This window comes from Bison bison, unplaced genomic scaffold, assembly GCF_000754665.1.
Source record: "Bison bison bison isolate TAMUID 2011002044 unplaced genomic scaffold, Bison_UMD1.0 scf7180017864517, whole genome shotgun sequence".
Lineage (NCBI taxonomy): Eukaryota > Metazoa > Chordata > Mammalia > Artiodactyla > Bovidae > Bison > Bison bison.
The window spans coordinates 1096126-1101956 of NW_011495070.1; positions in this window are offsets into that span (position 1 = coordinate 1096126).

Below are 5831 nucleotides of genomic sequence, written 5' to 3' on the forward strand. Positions count from 1 at the left end.
TTATAACAGAAATTATTTAGTTTAGGGTTCTCTTTGTATTTCTAAAGTAATCGTGACCCAAGGGATCACAGACTGTTAAGAAGAAGTATAAATTATGGAATGAGACATATGTTTAACTGACTCATAGAGCTTTTGTTGTAGCTAATGATTCCTCTAACAGTAATTGCATAAGGGAAAACATTTTCTTTTTAAGTAAATAATGTTCATTACCTCTTAAATCTACTGTCACTTGACAACATTAACGTAGAAAATTTTTCACCTTCTTGATTAGCTCTCCAAGGATATCCAGCAGCTTTAAATTAATATTGATCAAACAGAAATCATTATATCCATCAAACTGTTCTTACAAACATTGAATGTATAGGAAAATAATATTTTAATAGATTCTAGAAAGAAAAACACTTACTCTCCTGAAATAAAGAGTAAATATACTGCAAATTATTTATATGAGGAAACTGTGTTGAAATTGGGGATTCACTTTGTTTCTATTGATAAGCACTGTCTCTGTTATAAATCTCAAATAATAAAATATTAAAGGTTTGCATGTATGGTTAACTTACATCCATATTGTGTTAATAATTGTTATCTGAACACTGCAACTTTGGAAGGAAAAAAAAAAATCTACCTTCCTAAACTGATTGTTTTATTCAAGTTGTCTAAAAACTTCATGAGGGTAGGAATTCTGTTTCTTCACAGATTTAGTACCAATAATCTAAGGCATACTTTAATTTAAGTGACAATTCCCTCAAGTTCTTTCTGTTTTCTTGTGGTTTTATTCACTACTGCATTTCAGGCAGATTCTTTACCATCTGAGCCACCAGGGAAGTCCATTAATTTACTACAGGCTTTTAAATAATTTTTTTAAAAAATAGTATTTGTCTTATTTTTCTAGTTGTCATTGATGTAATTTAATTCTATTAAATTTCCTCTGATAATTACTTCAATTGTATCTCAGATTATGATATGGCTTGCTAAAGTTTTGAGACATATTGCAGTTTGATGTCTATTTTCAGTTTCATCAAAGAGTTAATGCTGTATGTTAATTTATGGGTAGAAAAAATTTATGTTTTTCAATTTTGTTATGTATTCCTAGTTTTATTGAAAATTGTTCAGAGAATGTTATATATTTTATTTCTGTTTTGGGGAATGTATTAAGATTTCCTCTGTGGCATAAAAATGATCAATTTTCATTAACATTTTCTTTGCAGTTAAAGAAGTGCAATATCTCTTGGTTAAGATTTCAATATATAAGGTCTAAGTTATTAATGATAAGTGTTCAGTACTTCAATGCCTTTATAAAATTTGCTCATTTGATCTGCTTTAGATAAGAAGAGATGTGTTCAATTGTACTTTTTAAACATTTCTTCTTGTCATGGCTATAGTTGCTGATTAGAACTGTTCCGTTGTTTGCATAAAATTAGTGACATAATTTAACTAATAAATATTGCTTTTAACTTTTAAAAAATTGTAATTTCGTTATTTTATACTGTTCTATTAGTCTAAATTTTACTTTATAAGATATCAAGATTTTAACCTCTATTTACTTTTCATTTGGGCTTATTTTTATCACTTTTGATGGCTTTTTTTTTTTTTTCCTTTAGGTCTGTCCCTTGCATAGAGCATAATTTTTAATAAAAATATTTTCTTTCTTTTGATAATTTAAGCTGATTTATTTATTGCTATAATTAATATATGTATCATCTAATCTCATATTTTAAATTCTTATTCACATATAGATGTATCAATATGTGGTCATTTATTCTTGCATCATATATTTTAATATTTAGAAAGGCTTATAATTCTAGATTAATGGTTACTTTATACTAATAATTTTTAGAACATTCTTAGTCTTCTCACTTAAAAAATATTGTCTATTGTTTCCCTTTACAAAGAATATTAAGTTTAACTAGCAACTTTTTCTTCCTTCTCGCTCATTCCTCCAAATTCAATTTAAAGTAATCTTTTACTCCCAGTTAATACTTAAAGGAAATCAGTGAATTGACTCTGCTTTCATGTTTCTCTCAATTTTCTAAACCACTTCTGCTTTAACTAAAATGGCAGGGCATTTAAGTTACACATACTTCATCATCTCCCTTGTGTTTATCAGTTAGCCTTTTTCTTATAGAAATAAATTTTTTCAAGGTTTTTCACCAGTTTCAAGTTGATATCCTCAGTTACTTTCATTTTCTAAAGATAATTTTCTAGATTTCTTAAGGAAGAACTTTTGGAAACAATATTCCTGTGTTCTTTCATATTCTTAAAATCTGTTCATGGCCTTTACATGGATAGATATGGTATCTTTTAATCATACTTTCTTTCCTTAGACTCTTACACAGTTTTCTGGTACAAAACATTACTGTTCAAAAGTCTAATATCAGTATAATTTTATTTTCTTCATATATGAACATTTTGTCTGAAAGCTCAAGGATGTTTTTCCTTTTGCTCTTAAGTATAACAATTTGGCAATGGCACCCCACTCCAGTACTCTTGCTTGGAAAATCCCATGGATGGAGGAACCTGGAAGGCTGCAGTCCATGGGGTCGCTAGGAGTCGGACACGACTGAGCGACTTCCCTTTCACTTTTCACTTTCATGCGTTGGAGAAGGAAATGGCAACCCACTCCAGGTTCTTGCCTGGAGAATCCCAGGGACGGGGGAGCCTGGTGGGCTGCCGTCTATGGGGTCGCACAGAGTTGGACACGACTGAAGTGACTTAGCAGCATAACAATTTTGCTAGAAAATTTCAAAGTGTTACGTTTTATTCACTCTAGTTTGATTTTGCCAGATATATATTTATATATAGAGTGTTGAATGTATTTTCCTCTTTTGATATTATCTAAATACTTATTTGTTTCCCTTTCACTTTAAATTTTATTTCCATATTTCTAACATGATCAGATGTCTTTTTACATCATCGTGTCCAATATCATGTCTCGATTTTTTTAACGTTAATTGATGCTGTTTTTCATAATTCCTAATAGTTTCTTTGAAACTTTAAAAAATTTTGCAAGATTAAGGTAAAATTTTTATGTTTTTTTGTGCATGTCTCTTGGGCATGCTTTCATTGCAGGAATGTTATCCTGTTTATTAGCATTAAGGGCTCAATCCCCACCCCTACATTTCCATTTATATGTTCAAGTCCTAACCTCCAGTATTTCAGAATGTGACTAAGCTTGGAGATAGATCTTTAAAGTTCAATGAGGACATTAGGATGGGGTCGCAGAGTGGGATAGGACTGAGACACTGAGCACAGCACAACACAGCACAGGGTTGGCCCTTATCCAATACGACTCCTATTCTTATAAAAAGAAGAGATTAGGACATAGACACAGAGGCTGCTGCTGCTGCTGCTAAGCCGCTTCAGTCATGTCCGACTCTGTGAGACCCCATAGACGGCAGCCCATGAGGCTCCTCGGTCCCTGGGATTCTCCAGGCAAGAACACTGGAGTGGGTTGGCACTTCCTTCTCCAACGCATGAAAGTGAAAAGTGAAAGTGAAGTCGCTGAGTCTTGTCCGACTCTTAGCGACCCCAGGGACTGCAGCCCACCAGGCTCCTCCGTCCATGGGATTTTCCAGGCAAGAGTGCTGGAGTGGGGTGCCTTCTCCGAGACACAGAGGAAAGATCCTATAAAACAGAGGTCTGCAACACCTGGACTATGGCTCCATACTCATCCATAGTGTGTTAAAAGCCAGGCCACACAGTAGCAGGTGAGCGGCAGGTCAGTGAGCAAAGCTACATCTGTACTCACAGCTGCTCCCCATTGTTCACATCATTCCCTGAGCTCTGCCTCCTGTGAGATCAGTGGTGGCAATAGAATCTCATAAGAGTGCAAACACTTATTTAAACTGTGCATGCAAGGGATTTAGGGTGTGTCCTTAGTTACAAGGAAACAAGCTCAGGGCGCCCACTGATTCTATATCATGGTGTGTTATATAATTTCATTATATATCATGATGTAATAACAATAGAAATAAAGTGTACAATAAATAATGTGCTTGATTCATTTTGAAACCATCCCTCCCACCTCAGTCTGTGGAAAAACTGTCCTCCATGGGACCAGTCACTGGTGCCAAAATGGTTGAGGGCCACTGTTATAAAAGCACAGAAAGAAGATGGTCATGTACACACCAAAGATAAGAGGTCTCAGACAAAGTCAACCCAGCTATCAAGTTGATCTCAATCTTCTAGCCCTGAAAATTATGAGGAAATAAAATTCTATTTAAGCTACCCAGTCTGTGGTACTTTGTTATAGCAGCCATAACAAAAATAATACAACTGCTCTCTCTATTTTTCCCCAAGAAAGTCATTGCATGGGACTAAATTTTGCCTTCATTAATTTTTCATGGGAGATGGGTTTTTCTTCTGCTTTTCTTTCCTTTGCTCTAGAGTCTGTATCCTACTCTATATTTAGATTCTACTCACAAGATTTACTCCTCAGTGCATGACTTTGGTCAGAAAAGATTTTATTGTTGACTTTCAGGAGTCATAGGGTCTAGATTGCCTCAGAACTGCCTCCTTTAGTAGTCCTCTCCATTCAACTATAAATCAAAATCTATGCTAACACCTCCCCATCCCGAAGTCCAAAAGACTCAATTATCTTTTTCACTTGAAAAAATGTCATGTAAAATGCAGACATAAATATTTTAATTTTCCCCTACTTGAAGGGTATCAGAATGTCCTTCATGGTCTTTTAAATTTTCCTGCGTAACAGTTAACCAGAAGTGCCTAATAACTAAATTTCTACTGGATATTAAAGGAGATTGAAAAACTATGTTGCAACTACCATCTTGCCGTCAGACTGAAGTATGTCTGTTTGATTACTTTAATTAATGTTCCCAAACTCAGTGAAGAATAAGGATTCATTAGTGGATCTCTATTATATCTGTAAGTTTATCATGGAAGGGGCTATACTTATCAATACCTTGAAAATAAATTTGCTTGCCTCATATCCTGGTCGGAGAAGGCAATGGCACCCCACTCCAGTACTCTTGCCTGGAAAATCCCACGGACGGAAGAGCCTGGTAGGCTATAGTCCATGGGGTCACTGAGGGTCGGACAAGACTGAGAGACTTCACTTTCACTTTTCACTTTCCTGCATTGGAGAAGGAAATGGCAACCCACTCCAGTGTTCTTGCCTGGAGAGTCCCAGGGACGGGGGAGCCTGGTGGGCTGCTGTCTATGGGGTCGCACAGAGTCGGACATGACTGAAGCGACTTAGCAGCAGCAGCAGCATATCCTGGTGCATCAGCAATAAAGAAATCGCCTACAATGCAGAAGACGTGGGTATGATAACTGGATCAGGAAGATACCCTGGAGAAAGAAATGGCATCCCATTCCAATATTCTTGCCTGGGAAATTCCATGGTGCGTAAAGCCAGGTGAGTAGTCTATGGGGTCACAAAAGAGTTGGACAAAACTTAGAAACAACAAGAAATTTTTGACATAATCTAACTTCCTACTTCCTATTCTTTCAGTTTACTGCATTCAAACATAATTGATGCATCTCCCTATAGGTCCACTTTTGTTCTTATTCCATCTTTTAGCACAATTGAACATCCCTAGCAGGTTACTGCTGTTCAGTTGCTAAGTCATGTTTGACTCTTTGCAATGCCATGGACTGTAGCACACCAGGCTCCTCCACTATCTTCTAGAGTTTTCTCAAGTTCATGTCCATTGAGTTAGTGATGCTATCTACCCATCTCATCCTCTGCTGCCCCCTTCTGCTTTTGACTTCCATCTTTCCCAGCAGTGGGATCATTCCCAGTGAGTCAGCTCTTCACAGAAGGTGGCCAAAGTATTGGAGCTTCGGCAGCAGATATTCCAATTTATATT